This window comes from Lissotriton helveticus, chromosome 9 (assembly GCF_964261635.1).
Source record: "Lissotriton helveticus chromosome 9, aLisHel1.1, whole genome shotgun sequence".
In the NCBI taxonomy this organism is placed as follows: Eukaryota; Metazoa; Chordata; class Amphibia; order Caudata; family Salamandridae; genus Lissotriton; species Lissotriton helveticus.
In genome coordinates this window covers 587,059,030-587,079,768 of record NC_136070.1, presented here as the reverse complement: position 1 = coordinate 587,079,768, position 20,739 = coordinate 587,059,030, and positions in this window count along the sequence as shown.

Genomic DNA, 20,739 nt, shown 5'->3' with positions numbered 1-20,739 from the left:
TATATATAATTTTTCGATTAATCACACCCTGTACCAGAGGATAAGGTTATAATTCATTTTATGCAGATAGCGGAGGAAGAAAGGTATTAACCAACTAGCAGTACCGTTTCCTGAATTGCAGTGACAATAGTATGAAACTTAGCAGGGCGCAACATACTCCAGGTGGTGATAACAACAACAAATAATCATAACCCTCTTTATAGTTGCATGGTCGTCGGTTTTGTAGGATAGGCTTAATAAACCTAGTTCTTGGTTCCTTATAAAGAGGACAAAAAAGAACAAGATGAATAGTATTTTGACTAGTTTTGTCATCACGAGGACAAGGGGGTAGCCTCTCACACCAACCCCCTTCTTTTGGGAAGGCAAAAAGAAAATGGAGTGTGTTTAATCTAAATCTTGTCAAATAAAAACGCCATTGCACATGAGTAGTAAATGTTAAATAAAATTGGACCTTCGATTTACCCAAGCAATTTGTTGACTGACCTAAATGTAACATATTTGAGCTGTTACGGTAACTTGTTTTAATTAAAGTTTTTATATCCCCCTGCATATTTTCAGGATTGTCATACAAATGGCCCAGACCAATTTTATGCAGAGTGTCACTAACATATGAAAGCCATGGAATCTGCATTGCATGTTCAAGATTTTTGCAGTCCCGGAGGATATCTTGTGAGAGCTGAAGATCTTCTGATAACCATACTTTACCCCATAAAATTAGAGGGGAAACACGGATGATGTCAGTCACATATTCCAGTCCCATCTCAGTATGGCAAAAACTGTTAGATGAACCTGGTGGGACTGCTAACAAACGTTTTAGGAATTTATTTTCCATGACCTGGATCATGGCAGGGTTTTCTGTCCCCCAAACCCCTGCCCCATAAGTGGCCACAGATAAGCACTTTGCTTTATACAGAGTTTTTAAGTGTGGGACTGGTTTTTGTCCTAGTTTACTACAAAAACGAAATAGACCCTCTATAGATCGGCTAGTGCTTTGTACACACGCCTTCATCAAAGGAACCCAGCTCAGCTTCTTGTTAAATAAATTTCCCAGGTAATTAAAATTTTCGACTTTGTTAATGGTAGAATTCATTACCATGAACTTACGGGTTTTTGTCCCTTTAGGACCACAGACCATTGCAAAAGATTTTGCAAAATTTACCTTTAGGTCCAGGTCCAGCATAAAGTTGTTAAATGCATCCAAACAGGTCTGCATACTATTAGCTGTAAGAGTCATTAAAACCGTATCATTGGCATAAGATAACATAGGTATCTTCTTTCCGTTTACTTTTGGGAAATCCGAGCAATGTTCCAACAAAAACTTTTCCAGGCCATTAGTGTAAACTAGGAACAAAAAAGGCGCTAAGATGCAGCCTTGTCGCACACCCTCGGTTGAGGGGATGGATTTTGTTTTTTCCCCCCCTGGCCCAAATCTTATGGCCACAGTTGTAGCCGCGTGTAATCTACGGAGCAGGGTAGCCAGGGGTTCTTCAAAACCCATGTCCTCCATCATCTGCCATAGTTTATTTCTGCAAACAGTGTCAAAGGCACTGGATAAGTCCATGAAGGCCAGGTGGATGGAAGAAGCCCGAGCCTTCATGTACTTACCCATAATTAGTGCCAAATTTAGACACTGTTCGGTTGTTCCCTTTCCTCTCCTAAACCCATATTGGGAGTTTACAATTAGGCCCGCAGAATCTGCCCATGTCTCCAATCTGGCCAAGATTATCCTACCCAATAACTTGCATGATGCATCAATTAATGATATTGGGCGATAACAACGTGGGTCGCACTTATCACCCTTCTTAAAAATTGGCACCACCACTGCCTCCTTCCAAGATAGGGGAATGCGATCAACAATAACTGCTTTGAAAACATTCAATAGCAATGGGGCCCATAAGACAGTATTATGTTTGAAAAAGTCCAGCGGCACCGCGTCCGGGCTAGGGACTTTTAATCGAACACCTTTCCTCAAGGCCTCTTCCACTTCCGAGAGAGTGAGCGAAGAACTAAGCAGGGAAGCAGTGACCGGGGGGTCCACATCCCTTAATTCATCCTGCGAACCTATAAGGGGTACAGACTTAGGGGTAAAAATATTCCCATAATGGGCTTCCCATGTCTCGGCCGTTATTTGCATCACCATATTATCCTTACCATCATTGGAAAGGAAAGGACGGTTTATGACCTCCCAAAAGAGCCTACTATCTTTTAAATCTGAGGCTTTCTCTAGATCATCCCAAGCTTGCTTTTTAAGATCTAACTTCCGTTTTTTAATTGCCTCTTTATAGGTGCTTCTCGCAGTTCTTACCAACTCCTTATTCCTTGGTTTTTGGTGCAAAGCCCTTTTTAATAATTTTTGAGCTGCGGAACAAACAGCATCAAACCATTTAAAGCCCTTAGACTGTTTAGAGACCAGTGGTTTTTTAAGATGCTCTGCCACATTCCCACACAAAATTTCAAAGTTTCTAATTATATTTTCTGGGTCTGTGGTTGGTGATAAACAAAGCTCAATTTCAGAACTATTAGCATTTAAGATCTCTACCTCAGGCCTAATTGCATCTACTTTCTCCCACTTCAGGGTAACTCCTTTGTTCCTATTATATATTATCGGTTGATCCCAAGTTGGGTGTCTTGCAATAACAGGAGGGCACAGGGTTAAAATTAGAGGGTTATGATCGCTCACCGGGTTTACATGCGTCTCAAATTTATTAATGTAGTGTAAATGGCTACTAGATACAATAGCGAAATCAATGACACTCATAGAACCTCCAGTTCCTTGGAAAGTTGGTATTGGAAGTGAGTTTGGAGCAACCCACGATTCCATTATGCATAAGTCATTGATTACAATAATGTTATTTAACGCATCACCCTGAGGTGTATGCTTAAAATGTTGCATAGGGTGGTCATTTAAATCAACCAAACCACAAACATTTGACCCACCAAATTTACACAAGGAACAATTAAAATCACCAACCCATAAAATAAATAATGAGGGTAAGTTACTACGTGCCTTGGATATATCCTCCTGCAGATTCACAATTACAGCTGTGTCATGATTATCAAAGATATTGTAATGATCAACAACAGGGGCACAGGAAACAGGGATTGTAACAAGAGTAATTGATACCAAGGCGTGTCCACTATTCTAGATGTTGTTAGATTACTCCATTTAAGAGAAATGGCGGTCATAATACCACCTTTTGCCCTGCCTGCCTGCGATGGCACAGCTAATACATTGAAGGATTGAAATCCATCAAGGTCCTGATCAGTTCTACTCCATGTCTCCTGGAGACACACAATATCATGGATTCCTACATAATTCAACCATGCATCATCCTGTAACCTCCTAGAGAGACCTGCAATGTTCCACGAGATCAGGCGAAGCCCAATTTCCCCCGGCGAGTCACCCAAAGAATCTATGTGCGTGGCCATATCCGGCCTGATGTCGGGCAAATCTAACACACAATTTACATTGTCACAAACTTCCATTTCAACAGGATTTCCATTCGTCACAATACAAGCTAGTGCCATCTCATCAATGTTACCCCTCAACCTTTCAGTTGTTTGTTCCTCTAAAAGACTACCCACTTCACCACACGGTTTGGCGGGCTTTTGGCTAGTTGGTAGTCAGTCTATATCCTCCAACCCCATCAGTGATTCAAAGCGATTTCTTAAGGGTATGTTATTTGGTGTCCACCCAAGATATTCCTCACCCTGAAATCTCATTCTTGGGTAGTTTTGGGGTGGATAGGAAAGGGCATGCTTTAGATTGGGATAAAAATATTCCAAACCTATGCATTGAATAGCACCCAATCTACCGAACCTTGGTTCACGACAAATAAAATCCTTAACCCATTTTTCCCTAAAATTTATAAGGATACAGTCTCCCTCCAAATCTTTGTCACTTGGCCCCACCCAAGGAACCCTTCTAACATTTAAAATATCTGTCCTAGAGGCAGGGGGAAGCGGTCTATTTTTGTTAAGCCAAAATATTACTCTATTTCTGAGATCCCTTTTTGATTCCAATTGATTAGGCCTAAGCCCTGGTACTCCTGTCAAAATAGCTGTAAAAGGGGCAGAATCAGGAGGCAAATTTACACAAACCGCCCTTTTTACTGGAGCCTTTACTCCTTGGTTTATGGGACCCTGTTTTGGTATTACCTTAGGCCTAGTAATAGCCGCCTGATTGGATACGGAAGACTTTGATGTAGATGGGGCAGTTACTACAGGCTTTTGGTTTCCGCCTACACCCACCGCCAGAGTGGGGTTATTTGAGGCTATTTGTGGTACAACTTTAGCAGGATCAGCATTTGTAACTGTTTGTAATGCCCCTACAGGCTTCTTTAAACCTACTTTCTTTGTAGCAGTAGGTTTACCACCCGGATTCTCAGTGCCCTCACTATTCTTAACCAATAGTTCAAGGGAATGGGTGTTAACCGAAACAAGATGTTCTAGTTGGTCCAATTTCAGATTTATTATTTGCGTCCTTTCCAATAAAGGCCTCAAAAGACTTTTAACCAGTTTTTCAATATTAGGAAGTAAATCATCGTTTGGGCAGGATTGATTTGGGGATTCAACATCCACAAACAGAGTTCCCTTTTGGTTAGAAGATTTGGCCACAGCTCGATGGGTATTGATTTTGGCTGTTTTTGCTCTACTACCCTTATTATGACCCCCTCCTCTTTTCCGCTTGCTCGTTTTTAGGTTTCGTCCTGGGCGTTGGCAACTGCGTAGCAGTTGCCCCGCCCACGGCGAAACCTCATGATTCTACATATGTACTTTGGTTCAGCCTCTGTCTACCATTGGCTAGCTCCATAAATGGAGGCTAGCCATTGGGAGACAGAGGCTGCCAATCACGTTTTCTCGTGAAAACGCGATTCGGGGGCGTTTCTGGGACTTTTTTTAAGTCCCGCCCCTTTGTCCCGGGCCGCGCTATCATTGGCTGCTGGCCCGGGACACCCCCGTGACGTCATCCCCGGGCCGCGCTGTGATTGGCTGCCGGCCCGGGACACCCCCGTGACGTCAGCCAATCACAGCACGGCCCGGGACCTGACTTGTTCTGTTTTGCGTTGTGTAGAAAATTAAATCATAATAGTTTAGTTGTCTCTTGAATATGCTGCACAAAATAAACGTTATGGTAATCTCATTTCACAATATTTAGCAGCAGTTATGTCAATGCATTGGCATTAGTACAGCGAGTATTCTGTTATTAGTAAGGCCTGGATTCAAGGACGCATTTTGTCCTATCCACTCGAAGCTCTAGTTCAGACTTCAGTTTCGTGACTTGCAGGACTTTTGTTCTTAGATCGGCCTGGTTTCTAAGTTCCACCCTTTGGTTTGGAAGATGCCCACGAGTAGTTTCTAACACTACTACTGGCCGTGCCACAAAGGGTTCACGTCGTGGGTGACTCGCAGACAAAGTGCAGAGGAACCATAAGCCTACCTTCAGGCGCCCATACTTCAGTTTAACACGCCTGGTGCATTTGATTCTCAGTGTTTGTGTGTGTTGGTGTTAAGAGTGACGTCACGTCCGTGTGCTCTTTTTCAGTGACTTTGGTATGCTACGCATGAGCCCAGAGCTTGTTTCTCCGTCGCTATCGGCGTCCTTTTACTGTAGCGCCTCATCTCGTGTATGTCGGCGATAGAATTTTTTATTGTTCTTCCTGTAACCTTTTGCGCTATTTTGGATCTTTCAGTGTAGGTCTGACGTGCCCTTCTAATGACCGTGCTGGTTAAATAGGAACACTTGGTCCTACTGTTGTTGCTGACGGTCCAGTTTCATGATGTCCGGTTGGTACAGCGCGTATTAAGTGTGTGCACTCCAAGCAAGTCGTGCTTGAAGCTGACTACATGGGAGGAAACACCCCACCCATAGCAATACCTTCGGGTCGAGTGGGCGCTATATAAAACTGCAAAACAAAATATATATATATATATGAACTATGCCTTCTGGCATTTCTCCACGCAGTCCGGTTTATTTCACTGTGGGGGTAAAAAGTTAGAGGCTTATTAAAATTCCTCCCGCTGTCTGCCCGGGCTGGAAATCCCACACATGCTTCGCGCCGTCCAATGGGGCGCCCTCGCCGCGCTCTTGTTTCACTGGCTGCTGCCGTACCCTGCAGACGAACCTCCTGCCTGGTGCGCCTATCACTGGTGCTGCCCGGAGGTAAGGCTACTCTCTCCCACTTGTCTTGCCGAGTTGGGCTCCCTCTACTTCACTCATCTGTTTCCCTGGCTCGGGCCGAGGCTGATCCATGGATCGACGGTGTGTCCTGGAGACTTTCTCGAGGTGACTTGCTCTGTTGTCCTAAAACACACGGGCGATCCCACGGTGCTGATCACGAGCAGCAGTAGAAGGAAGCACAGGGTCAGAAATCTTGCATGAACTACTAAGCGCGGGGCGAGTTGCTAATTGACAGACTAAAAGAAAGCCTCATCCTATTCAACAATGCAACACATTTCCATGTATGTATGAGACCGAGCAACATGGCCGGTGCCCGGCGGAGCTGCCTTCCCTCTAGCCTTGTGGGACTGTGTCCCTGTCTACCCCACCCTGCCAGTAACACTTCTGGTCACTCCACTCTCTCCTCGCGGCTTCCCCTGTTTCGTTCCCGCTGTAAAACCCTCTTGTACTCCCCTCACATGCGTTTCTACCTCGCCACCCCTGACACGTTGCACTTTCCATGTGTTTCTCTGCAGTCCCTCTCATTGTGTCACCTGTTCTCTACAATCTGCTTCGCGTTCCTGCTTCTCTCGTCTTTCTCTCTCCCCTACAGACCCCCCCTCTGTTTCTGTAACTCGTCTCCTGTTTCTCTTTCCTCCAATGTTCTAATGAAATCTCTCTCTTAAGCCTCTACCTTCTGTGTAGAGTTCATCTCTCTTCGGGTTCTCTCTCCTCTCCAACATCTGTTTCTCTCTCCGCTTTACTCTCTCCTTTCTGCTTCTCGTTTGTGGACGATTCGCCACACCCAACCCCTCTCAACACACAGGATTATCTCTAGCTTTCCTTTTGTTTCTCACACTTGTGTGAGTGACCCCTCTTGCACTCTCGGGGCATCACTGTTTACTTCCCTACCCCTTCTGTGTTTCCCATAACTTCTCACCAGCAATGCTTCTCACCCCATATCCTATTGGGTCTCTGTTCTCACGCTCCCTTCACTATTACATGGATCTGACCCCCCTTTACTCCATACTTTACCCTCCCCCTGCACACAGATGCAGTTTCAACTTTGCGCCCACGGGATTCCTCCCCACCCACCCCCGTAGAGCAGGAGAACACTCTGCAGCTCTAGCCCCTTCTTTTGTTTTTCCTCTTCTTTAGGGGTTCACACCTCTCTCTCTCCTACTCTACCCCCCTCTGATTCTCTGCCTATCTGCACTCTCTTTCTGCCCGCCGCCTCGTGTCCCACTCTGTCTTCCCCCACAGACGGGTCTCTTCAGTTCGCCCCTTGGGTACCAGAATCAGGGTGCCTTGTGTACGCTGCTACATCATTGTGATTTTTTCCTTACAGTATCAAGCGAGGTACATTGAGTCTGCAGGTTTATTCTTAGTATAACTCAATGACGTTGCCTTTGAATGGTAGTACATCAGACTAGTCTTGATTTATTTTGCTCCACATCAAACTGTACAATGTTCTTTAGTATATCGCAATGCAATGTGTTTAGAGCAATTCCCGTTCTCTTTGTATGAAGTCTACCACAATCTGGGCGCATTGTTCCCTAGTACATCGCAGTACCCTTATTTTATACCCCATGTTGAATGAATTGTGTTTACTGGTACATCACAATGCCTTTTGTTTATATTATAACACAACCACAGACAGACAGACAGCATGCTACTCCACTGGGACTCAGTGTTATTAGGGAAAGATGTTTAGTAGTTAATAGTGTATTACCTCAGTCAGTTTCACTGTTAGGGGGGAGTGATTAGTGTTTTGTTTTTGTTTAGTGATTAGTTATGTTTGGCAGAAATTAGAAGAGCAAGCTGCTTACAGTATTGGCTGTGCGCGGACTATTAGGTTGGGTTTATGCAACCGGCTAATATGTGTTTTTAGTTTGTTTGTTACACCTTTGCTTGAGTGAATGCGGCGCTTGTTCAGGATGCATGTTGGTGGTGGTGCCTCTGAAATAACCCGGACGTGGTTGGAAAAGGTTTGGTTGGTTGATCTTGTATGAGTTTATTTCTGATTCTGGTGCTCTGTGGCGTGACTTGTACAGTCAGTTGATTCCAGAGAGGAAGAACCAGGTCTTTTCTGCCTTCCTAAATGTCAGGTGAGCTTCAACGCACCCTTCATCCACTGGGAGTGAGCACCATCGTTTTGCTGCTTGCACAGAGAAAGATGTGCAACCAATGGTTTTCTTTTTGTAAGTCAGAAAAACCAGTTGTGGTGTCATTCTACAGCGAGGTAATCTTTTCAGGTATGTGTGTTGATCTTTTGATGGAAGGTTGGTGCTGTTCTATTCATGGCTTTGTGTGGCATAAACAGGGTTTTGAAGGTGGCTCCCTTTGTAATGGGCAACCAGTGAAAGGCCTTCAAAGCAGCAAGATGTTCTCTTATAGGTTTATGTGCAGGAGCTGTTCTACGGGCTAACTTCTGGATTCTTTGTAAACACCTCAAGACACAGAATCTTTGGTTAGGCTGGTGACATAGTTGTCATGGATGTGCTCTGCATTATGAAGTCAGGAGTATTGCTGACATGCCATATATTTTCAAAAGCTAATTTTGCTGGGGCAAAGTCAGACACTTATAGGAGTACTTCTGGGAAAGTTATGTTGGCTCTTAAAGGCCAGGGCTGCAGAGGGGGGGAGTTGACCCTCTTGTCAGGCAGCCTGGACAATTCCTTTATAAATGATAATTTGGTCATGATATTTCTGGCAAACAGTATTGTTACTAATGACCACTGTCTATGAGGTCGCCCGAGTGGGCGAAGCAAAGGTATGCAGTCCCAGAGTGCGGCTGGAGAGTCATGGGGGCATTGCATCTACTTTGACTCTCATGGCGTCGGCTGACCAAGTTTTCCCCTGTCAGTTAAATACTAAACCCTCTCGCCCACCATAACAATGCAGGATGGGAGAGGAGTGGGGAGTGGCCAGAGCAGGTGGATTAATTTACAAATATATTCGAAATTCTCCCTTCTTTATTGATGTGAGCACAAACACGCATACACTCACAGCAATGCATATTGAAAAAGAAGAACTACTCAACATATGAGCTCTTACACCTGTTTTTTCAATTATCAGCCCTCATGTCTAACAAGTAATGGGATCTTAGGTGAGAATGATGGCAGCACATTCCTGGGAGAGAATAAAAGTGACACGTGGAAATGCTTGAATTACTCTAAATCACTAGCAGTGCATTCCATGCTATCGTTTTAGCTCATCACTATCATTTCAGAAAGAACCAATCATTTGGGCCTTGGTTTTGCTCCTCGTCCCCCCCCATTTCTGTGTGTGTGTTTGTGCTCTGTGAGTGTGTGCAAATGCAATAGGTCTCGCATTTGTGAGAGATTAAGCTATTGGTATTGTAAATGACAACGCCATTTATTTATCTGTTTTCAAAACCATCACATAAATACAAAATTTGTCATTTACAATGCCAATAGCTCTAACTTTTACAAAAGGCGAAACCGTTGCATTGTAAATGCTTGTTAAGGTTTCAATTACTTTTGGATCTGGTTCTGAATCATGGGATTGTGCCGATATGGGCACTGTTTGAATCGTGTTAAAATTTTGAATGCTACCCCCACTAACAATACTTGATGCTGTACAGTCCGCATTTAAGCTGTCCTCCAAAACGTTCGGGGATACTAATTGAGAAACTACATTAATAGATGAATTTGAACTGGGTACCGGGTTCATTATTATACTTTTATCAGGCGTGATTGTAGAACCAATTCGTTCCAATGATGACCGTTTCCCTGTTACAAGATCCAAGGATAATCGATTTTCTGTAAGAGCGATTTCTTTTTCCAAAATCCCTGTTGCCCGAGTAATAAAAGCATCCAAAGTTCCAGTAGCTTTTCCACTACTTGTTTTCATAATGACTTGCCTATCTTTCCCAGAACGTAGGGCCATAATGGAACAGTTCCTCAGAACAGAGATGGTAAAATTTAAGATAGAGCAAAGAACTAGTGCTACAAACCCCTGTTAATACATACACATATACGAAACCATATAATGGGACTGTAACAAGAAGATGCTTCAAAGCTTAAAAATGGAAGAGGGTGAGCCTGGCCCGTCCTTTCTCGTCCTTGGACGGCCTTAGACGGCCCGCCCTTTGCCCGGGCTTAGCCCCGGGCGCTCCCGCGCAGCGGAAACAGTGCTTGGTATTATAGGGATTTGGTTGGTGGGGGCGTGTCCGTCAGGGAGAGCGGCCCAGGTGTCTTGGGTCTGGCTAACAGGGGCTCCTGGGAAATGGAGTCCCTGTACCAGTCGCTCGCAGCCCTGGAATTGTTCTGCACAACCCACAGCAGTCTTAGGGGTCCCGAGCCGTTACTCGCCAGCTCCTGCAGTCAGGAAGCACAACGAAGCGGGACCCGCGAAGCGGGTCCGGCGAGGTGTAGCGCTTCTGAAGGAGCAGTGCACAGAATAGCAGCAGCACTCAGACGGCAACAAGGGTCCAGCCCTAAAGGAAAACAGAAATGATGTCGCATTTACAAGAGTCTGTATGTATGTTACCCATAGTGCCTTATTGTACAAAAACAGATCTGCAGGGACACAATCAAGCCCGGGAGCTCTGCCACTTTGTACACTATTTAGGGCAGCTTCTACTTCCTGTTTAGTACAATACAATACAGGAATATCAGCTTGATTATCCAAGGGCCCCTATGGTGTTCAATGGCAAATTGTTTTTTAAAATACGAAACCCATTGCTCGGGCGCTACGTAATTGGTAGGTGGTTGGCTAATTCTACCCTTACCCCACTTCAGCAGGTGCCAGAATCCAACCGTATTCCTGTCTAAGCTGGCACCATACAACTCTTGCCAGTAGTCTTAGTCCCAATCTTTCTTAGCTTTGTATTGTGCCAGCTTATACTACACTCGAGCTTGATGGATACTATCCCTGTTCTTTGATCTAATTGCCAAAGCTAATGCTTTGTAAGCCACCCTACAGGTATTCCCGTACCATGAATCTACGGATTCTTTTGCGGGGTCTTTCTTATTTGGTATTTTAGAGATAAAATAGCCTTTAAGCTTATTAAAAAATTCATTATGTACCAGTGTAACCTTGGACTCATTTCCTGGTTTGTCTTGACCGTATAAGAGATCTACAGTTGCTTTGGACACCAAGGTATTTATAGCCTCCATCTGGTCTTCTTTAAGTATTATTTTTGACCATTTTACTCTTCTGGTGTCGTTGCTTAGATGGGTTTCTACTCCCGGTGAAAGCACGTCATCTAAGTTTTTACCTGCACATTCCATTGTCAGCACCACAGGGTTATGATCACTCTCCACCCTCTCCTCAATGATCATATCAATTAAATTTGGCCAAAATTCCTTATTGACAAGTATGTAGTCGATACGGCTACTTCTTAGCCCGCAACCATAAGTGGGGGACCCATTCTTATCAGATGTAGTCCTCCCGATAGCCGCTCTAAGTCCATGCTCCAAGCATACAATTTTAAGTTGTATGGCCGCCTCCGACCATTTCTTGATCGGGGCCAGGGATAATTGGGGGATTTCCCATAACAGATCTTCTTCGTATCCTAAATCTATATCATTTCAATCTAGTGGCTCAAAAGTGCAATTAAAATCGCCAGTGACCACTATGTCATTCACTCCTTTGTACAAATTAAGATAAGAATCTAGAAGGACGATAGTACCTGAACCTTTCCCACCGGGTAACCCTCTTGCATATACATTAATAATTATAAGGTCCTTTACACCATTTCTTCTTATCTTAATTACCAATATATCATTACTATCTGTATCCAGCTGCTGGACTGAATACCTGTCACTCTGCCTTACCCAGATGATAAGCCCCCCCATCGGTCTCCCCTATGCACAGCAATGGCAGGTTTGTAAAAATTGATATAACCAGATCTAAATACCGGGTCCACTAACCATGTCTCTTGTAAAACCACAATGTCGTTAGTGTCAATAAAGGACCGCCAATCTATTGACTGTAGTTTGTTTTTCAGGCCGGCTATATTCCATGAAATAAGGCCGGAATTACGTGCCTCATTTAGAATATCTCCGCCATTAAGCACCGCACTAGATCCTTCCACAACACATATATCAGCCCTAACTATGTGTGGACTGGTTACCTCTTGGTATATTTCTGGGGGGCTTTCACCATCCTCTGCAATACTTTCATTAAGAAGTGGACAAACTAAAGGAGTAATTATATCCATTTGAAAACCCCTCTGTTGATGACTAAATTTAATGAGACCCGTCTCTCCTGGATCCCTGTTAACAGGGTATACACAGTTGCAATCTTTAAATGGGTTACCCAGTCAATCATTTTCTTCCAAAGAACTCAGAGCCTCATATCTGTTACAGATTGGGACAACACAGTTGAGAGGTCCTAACACTTGACCCTAAAACCTATGGGTGCCCCCTCTATTGGATAAGTTAGCACGGTAGAAAAACCCAAGGGGAAGGACGTTTATAACATCTTTCCTAATTAAGGGAGATGTTGCCCTTTCCAGTATACACCTAACTAGCTTGGGAGACCTAAAACTGATAACTATACTGTCCCCGGCCATACCTTTTACAGATTTACCCACCCAAGCCACCCTTCTGACCATCAAGAATTCCTCAAATAGATGATTCCCAAGCCCCGTTTTTACATCCCAAAAGTGAAGGACCTTATTTTTTAGTGAGGACCAGTGTTCCTCCTCACGTGGTCCCAAAAGCGGAACATTTGCCAACACTATGGTGTAAGGTGTTGCCTCTGGGGGTAGATCTAAAAATACCCTTGGGATCTTTTCGCCACTGCCCTCCACCCGAGGCCTCGATACAGGGCCATTAGACAATTGGTTACGTGGGTATAAAGCATTAGATGTTATTGTCACAGGTGCAAGAAGATTATTAGGGCACACCGGAGGAGGGATAGGGTTTAGGGGATCTTCACGGGCCGGTGTTTGGACTTGAAGATTCACACAGTTTCCTGCCTGTATGGGCCCTAATACTTCACTAATACCACTCCCTTTAGGGTTAGCAAATGCTTTAAATAGATGGTCTTCTATTTTGGCTAGCCTTTGATCTATTACATTTAATCTACTCATAAGCGGATCCAATAAAACTGTGAATAGATCTTTAAGTTGCTTAATGGAGTCTTCATTAAACTCTTTGGGATCTAAATGTGACTGCCCATGCTGTGGTCGATCCGTACCTGCTGCATCGTCCCCAATGTAAACTTTCTCAACGGGTAACGCAGTAGACCATGGGTACTCACAAACTTTCTCTCGGGGGCCAAATTTACACTGTGATTTGTGTCCGAGGGCCGCACCAGTGGGGGCGGGGTCAGTGGGGGAGGGGGCGGGGCTAGAGCAACAAAAAAAAACTGACCATGAGGTTGATCACTGGTCCCTGCAGCGGACACCTTCATCCACTGAGCCACCAGACCCGGCATACACACATCTCTCTCTCTCTCGCACTCTTTCTCTCTCTGTCTCCCTCCCTCCCTCCCTCTCCCTCCCTCACTCTCCCTTACTCTGTCCCCCTCCCTCTGTCCCCCTCCCTCGGTCTCCCTCCCTCTGTCTACCTTTCCCTCTCTCACTCCCTCACTCTGTCTCCCTTTCCCTCTCTCACTCCCTCACTCTGTCACTCCCTTTCCCTCCCTTCCTTTCCCTCCCTCCCTTTCCCTCTCTCACTCCCTCACTCTGTCACTCCCTTTCCCTCCCTTCCTTTCCCTCCCTCCCTTTCCCTCTCTCACTCCCTCACTCTGTCACTCCCTTTCCCTCCCTTCCTTTCTCTCCCTCCCTTTCCCTCTCACTCCCTCACTCTGTCTCTCTTTGCCTACCTCACTCCTCACTCTGTCTCCCTTTCCCTCCCTCACTCCCTCACTCTGTCACTCCCTTTCTCCCCCTCCCTTTCCCTCCATCCCTTACCCTCCCTCCCTTTCCCTGCATCCATTTCACTCTCTCACTCCCTCACTCTGTCTCCCTTTCCCTCCCTCGCTCTGTCTCCCTTTCCCTCCCTCGCTCTGTCTCCCTTTCCCTCCCTTACTCCGTCACTCTGTCACTCTCTTTCCCTCCCTCACTCTGTCTCCCTTTCCCTCCCTCACTCCCTCACTCTGTCTCCCTTTCCCTCCCTCACTCCCTCACTCTGTCTCCCTTTCCCTCCCTCGCTATGTCTCCCTTTCCCTCCCTCGCTCTGTCTCCCTTTCCCTCCCTTACTCCCTCACTCTGTCACTCCCTTTCCCTCCCTCACTCTGTCTCCCTTTCCATCCCTCACTCCCTCACTCTGTCTCCCTTTCCCTCCCTCACACGGTCTCCCTTTCCCTCCCTCCCTGTCACTCCCTTTCCCTCCCTCCACCTCCCTTTTTCTTCCTCCCGCCCTTTCCCTCCTACCCTTTCACTCTCTCACTCCCTCACCCGATCTCCCTTTCCCTCCCTCACTCCCTCACTGTCACTCCCTTTCCCTCCCTCACTCTGTCTCCCTTACCCTCCCTTTCCCTTCCACCCAGGGCATAAGTCCTAAAAAAAGAAGTGGGGGGGGACGCTGACGTCACAACAGGAAGTGATGTCACGAAAGGTGGCTTGCACCATCAGATTCATTGCCTCCTCTCGCTCACCCCTTAGATGCGATGGCATCAGAGAAGCAAGCGCATGAGCAGCGTTGTGAATGAGCTCCAATCTCACCCCAGAGAGGCCAAATAGTGAATGTGCTGCTCCATTTGCTCCAGTTATCGAGCTCCCGGTAAAATAAGTGGGGGGACGCCGTCCACCCGCGTGGTACCTCGACTTGAGCCCCGCTTCCACCCTCCCTTTCCCTCCTTCCCTCTCTTACTCCCTCACCCGTTCTCCCTTTCCCTTCCTCACTTAGTCTCCTTTTCTTTCCCTCTCCCTCCCTCTCCCTCTGTCATCTCACCCTGCCTCTGTGTCAGCCCGGCCTGAGACAGCTTGGGAGCACACACACATAGCCCCGCACTGAGCACATTAACAGGTCTTTAAAAGACCATTAGCATGTTAATGAGGCTGTGTTGTTCACCTCTTAGCGCCCCTGCAGCTCCACTCCAACTATGTAAGGAATCCCCCGGCCGGCCCCCGCAGAGCAGCAGAGTTTCAGAGTCGCGCTGCTGTAACTTAGTTTGCAGACACTCTTTAAAAAAAAAATTAAAACACTGGTATGATGTGTGCAAGGTCCGCCAGGGAAGGCTTGCCGGGCCGCCACTGGCCCGCGGGCCGTACTATGAGTACCCCTGCAGAAGACCCTCCCCTTACATGACCCGTGCTTCTATTTTTAGCTACTTTTGCAACCTGTGCACTCGTTCTCGGGGCGTTACGTGCTTTCCTTTTCCTTGTTTGAACGGCACTTCCAGGAGCTATTACTGCTTTCTTTTGTCTTGTTCGGGCCTTACTATCGAAAGCTGCAGTGATACTAGCAGTCCTAACATCATTGGCCTGATGGGGGGAGTCTAACTGGAATCTACCACTAGACAAAAATGATGATTGAAAACGCATTCTTGGACCAGGAATTTGGTCTTCAATGATGGCTTGTCCAGGGGGTAGGCTTAAAGGATCTAATGAAAGCCTCAGTCAGTGATCTCAATTTCATGCATGAGCACACTTTCTGCACGAATAAGGAAGGCATCCAGGGTCCTAACCACTCCTGACCCCCCTTCGCGTGCATTCTTGTTCATATCTGTACCAAATTTGCTTGGGGACAGTACACAATGCACAATAGCAAATAATACAGGCAATCCGGCTTACTTATAGTCCTGGAGTAACGTTAGGGGGGGGGCCCAGCCCAGCCTCTTCCAGTCGATGACGGGCACGGGTCGGGCCCGCCCTTAGCCCGGGCACGCCCGCGTGCGTCCCGCGCTGCGGGGGCGCTCTCCTGGTTTTAAAGCGTCTCCTGGCGCTCTGATGATGACGTGCTGCAGGTCGCCAGGGCACGCTGGGAAACGTAGTCCTTGCCCCTGATTGCAGCGGCGGTATCGTGGGAGCCGCGCTGGAGTTGCAGCACTCTGGTCGGCTGATCCGGGTGGTGACAGGAGCTCAGGGAGCAACAGGTGAGGCAAAACAATGAGTCAGGGAAGCGGAAAGCGGATCTTTCAACATCTTGGATTTCCTCTGAACAGACAAGCAACAACATCACGCATCCTCTCTAAAGTTGATTATTCTAACGGACTATACCACCGCATTCCACTCTCAACAATGAGAAGGCTGCAAAGCAACGAGAATTCAGCAGCCAGGTTGATTCCAAATGTAAATATACAAATCTGCATCTCTCTAGTCCTAAAAGCTCGTTGCTAGCTCCTAATTGGAAGAAGATTCCCTTTCAAGCTACTATGCATACCTCACAGGGCAATATATGGCAATGGACCAGAATTTCTTAAATCACAAATCAGGAATTTACGTTCCGCCTTTCATACTTCCTTCTTTCTTGCAGAAACCCATTGGTGGCACTGCTTCCTCCATTCAAGCCACCAAACTATGGATTTCCCTTCTTGCAATGATTAGAGTCACTGAGAATCACATAGCGTTTGGAAGAATGGTTATTCCCAACGTGATCTTTCAGATAATCTATATGATCTTGTTCACAAAAATTAGACCCATCACAATTCTGGAGTCTCTGGCTACAGACCAATGCTCCTGCAGGACTCTCTAAAATCGATGAGGAACCAAATCAGCACAATCTACTCATAAACACCCCAGTGCTATTATCAGGTGAGAATTAGATCCCTATGTAAGCATGCCACACACGCATGTGTTTCGAATAAATAACAAAATGTCAATAAAAATCACAGCGATGATCCAATCCTCCAAATACCCCCCTCCCACTACATTCCCAAAACGCTCACTGAAAAATTTACCTTGAATTGATTGTTCTTTCCTTCCTTTCTATTGAATGGCCATCTCCTTACTCTCCATCCTCTTCATGCCTTAGTGTTTCTGAGTATACCGACTCTGTCTGTCTATCATACTCTCTGCCATATTTCTGCAAACTGTCCATACTTCTACTCCTAGATTACAAGCTCTCCTTCTTTGTAACCGTTCCTTGAAATTGAATGATTTCTATCCTATTCTAGCTTGTCTACTCATCCCATCTCCAGCTCACACTAAAGATCACATTAAAGCGAGCACAAGACTAATCAGAATAGTCAACAATAACTAATACCCATTGGGTTTACCACTAACCTTAGGTGTAAGAAACTGGCTCTATATTTACCGCACCAAAGTGAGGTACAGTGTGTTTAGAGTCCATGGGTCTCCAGAGGTTTGGCAGAGGTTAAAGTTAGATAGAACCTTACTCTCTAAAGTGGTAGCTTGGTCGAGCAGTAAGGCAGTATCAGAGGACAGTGTAAAGCATTTGATGTACACACTCAGTCAGCAAATGAATCCACACACTCAAGAACTGAACTCTAGGCCAATTGTTTTGTATTAAAAACAATATACTGTTGTTTTATTTCTAGAACCAAGCAAGCCTGGCACAGGTAAGCATAAAAATACTTTTAAGCAGTAAATTACTTGTATGAACACAGTTCAAAATTGCAGTGTAACTTGTACTGGTTTTGGTTACAGTTTTAAGTAAGCAGTTTGCAACACATTGCAGGTATCGTACATTCAATTGAATGGGCTTTTTAAGTAAAATGCAGTTAATTACTTTTCAGATTACTTTTGCTAACACAGGACAGGATCCTAGATTCAGCCCTGGGACATTTCCTGAAAACAGGTGAGTAAATGCGTTTCGGTTAAAGGTACGATTTTTGAAGAATATTATTGCGTTTCAAAAGTTGACACTTTACAGGTAGGTAAAGGGCAGGGACCAATGGGTCCCTTCCCTGGTGTGGGTATACCCCCTATTCTGCTACTCTCCAGTGGGAGGGGGGCAGGAGCCTGTCCCTGGTTGGCTGGGTCCCCCCATCCTTAAGATGGCGGGGACTCGAGGTTGTGCTTCACCTCCCCTTCCCCACCTTAGGGGTGGAGTTGGCAGAGGGGGCACACCACTCTTCCTCACTTTGTTTTTCTCGCCCGGTCTCCCAACCAAAGTGGGGGGTAGAACCAGTGGGGACCAGTTGCTGAGTACAGCATGTGGTCTGGAGAGACTCACAAAGGCGGTATGCCTTTGAAGCTTCTCATTCGTGAACCCTGCCCATCCTGGGGGAGGAGGCTTGGCACCTCGTCCCAGGATGTGCATTGTTTTAGGCCCCCGAGAGCAGCAAGCTCTCGACCCAGGGGTCCAGAAACATGTCTGGTGGTGGCAGCCTAGGCAGCCACTCAGTCAGGTCACTGGGAGTTGGTCGAGTTTCAGGGGGCATCTCTAAGATGCCCTCTGTCGTGCATTTTCCATTAAATCCCACACTGGCATCTGTGTGGGTTTAATGTAATGACAACCTCCCAGCACCATATACTCTTAATGGCATCACTGCACTTACAGGGCCCAGGAATGGACTTGGGCACTGTAGGGGTACTGGGCTCATGCACCTGTACCCTCACCACTGGCATAGGGCACCCAGCTAGAGTGGTGACTGATGTATGCCAGGGCAGTGGTTTGTGGGCATGGCACACAGGGGGGAAACGGCTACTACAACGCGGCCGTTTCCACACATTACCATACCCATGCATGCATTACAACGCATGCTTGGTTACAACGAAAAGCCTTTACCACGCATACCTTTACTACGTAATACGTAGTAAAGGCATGTGTGCTAAAGGTAAAAAAAAGGGGGGGTTTGTGAGAGTCTACCCCCCACGAAAAAAAGCGTGGGATAAAGAAAGGGTGCTTGGGAGGGCCCCCCCTCCCAAAAAATGCACCTGTTTCAGAAGTAAAAAGAAAAAGATGTGGAGACAAAAGGCGTCGTAAGAAGAAACAGAAAAACACTTCCGCTTCCTCTTAACGACGTACAACGTCACCACGGAAGATCAAGGAGAGGAAAGGTAAGGAGGAATGAGGGGGTGGTGTCGCGGCAGGGTAAATTTAAGAGATACATTTTTAGGGTGAAAATCCTTTAACATGAAAATGCCATTTACCTGCTTAGTTTAACAACGAAAATCGTTGTGAAGGTATGTAAAAGGAATTATCATGGTAAATGATATGCGAGGTGCTGGCATTCGCGTTGTAACGCATGCGTGGTAAAGGCATGCATCACAACGGAATGCGTTGTAAAGTAATACAACCCACACAGGGATGTGTGCCATGTCGACTCTTTGTTTTGTTCTGCACCAAGACACTCAGCCTGCCAAGGCAGTGTGTGTGTCAGGGTGCAGGGCCTCTAAGGGTGGCACAATAAGTGCTGCAGCCCTTAGGGGCCTTCTCTGGTCACAGTGCCCTGGAATCCATGGTACCATTTAGGGCTGACATGTGGCCAGAGAAGCCAATTGGGTTTAAGCTTCAATGCAGTTTTAGGGAAAGAACACAGGCCCTGGGTACCTGATTGAAAGGAGTCCAGGGCACGCTCAGTCAAAGTACATCAGCAATTCAGCAAAAAGTGGGGGCATACAATGCAAGAAAGAGGACACTTTCTCACACTAGCTTCTGGAGTACTGTGCTATGTTCCATAAAGAGCTTCAACGCCTTGTCATGGGAAGTAAGTGCTATATAAATGCAATCATAGTGCAATAAATATTTCACAGACTAGATGTTCAAATATTGGAAAGTCCAAGAAAAATATAGACAAGTGGTCACCCTACTACACCACTTATCAGCACCGTCATTACAACTGCCCCAGCATTTGCACATGTATTACCACATTAAAGCCAGAATTGGCTTTGCCATTGTTTTTTTGTTTTGAAACTCAAGTCAAAAGCTCAGTTATCAGTAAAATACATGCTTTATGGCAGCAGAATTCATGCAAGCACTCCAGAATTGGACAACATAGGAGCATAATTTGCTGCCAAGTCACCACAGCTACCCTCGTGGAACACTACATGGATAAAGGACACTCAGAACAAGACCTCCGCTGGCAAGTGGTTGACCTGGTACATCCCAACAGCAGAGGTGGTGACCCTCTCCAAATCTTATACAGACTGGAATGTAAATGGATGTTCAACTGTCGCTTCATCGAACATGGCTTGAACACTGTTGACGAATGGAATATGATCCTGTGAACAACTACACATTGCTAGCAATGCCTTATTACTCTTTCCAGAGGCTCCTTGTTTCACTCTGTCTTAATATGTATTTGTATATACCAGAATATTGCTCACCTTGCTGTATGAATTGTTAATTCTTTGACTGTGAGTATGAATTGCCATATTCTTAGCAATACAATAGATTCTCAACTAGTGCTATTGTTTTTATTGTGAATATGATCTGCCTATTCTTAGCCGCACATTGGATCCCCTTCCGCATTCACCTTGAACACTTGGGGCTTCCCCTCCCTCAACCAACATGGCCGCTAAGTCCATTCATTCGCCTCCGGCCTCGCACAACCGCCCATCTCTAGTCTTACCACACATGTGCATTACTGCCGCGCACCGCCATTTATTGAAACCTTCCCACTTGGCATCCCCACGCTCGGACCGAAGCCAGCAGTGTCATCTCCCAGGATTCATTCCTTAGCGACTCACCGTGCGCTAAGTAAGTACTTGCACCTGAGGCCAAGCGGCCTCAATCTGGCATCGTCCACAT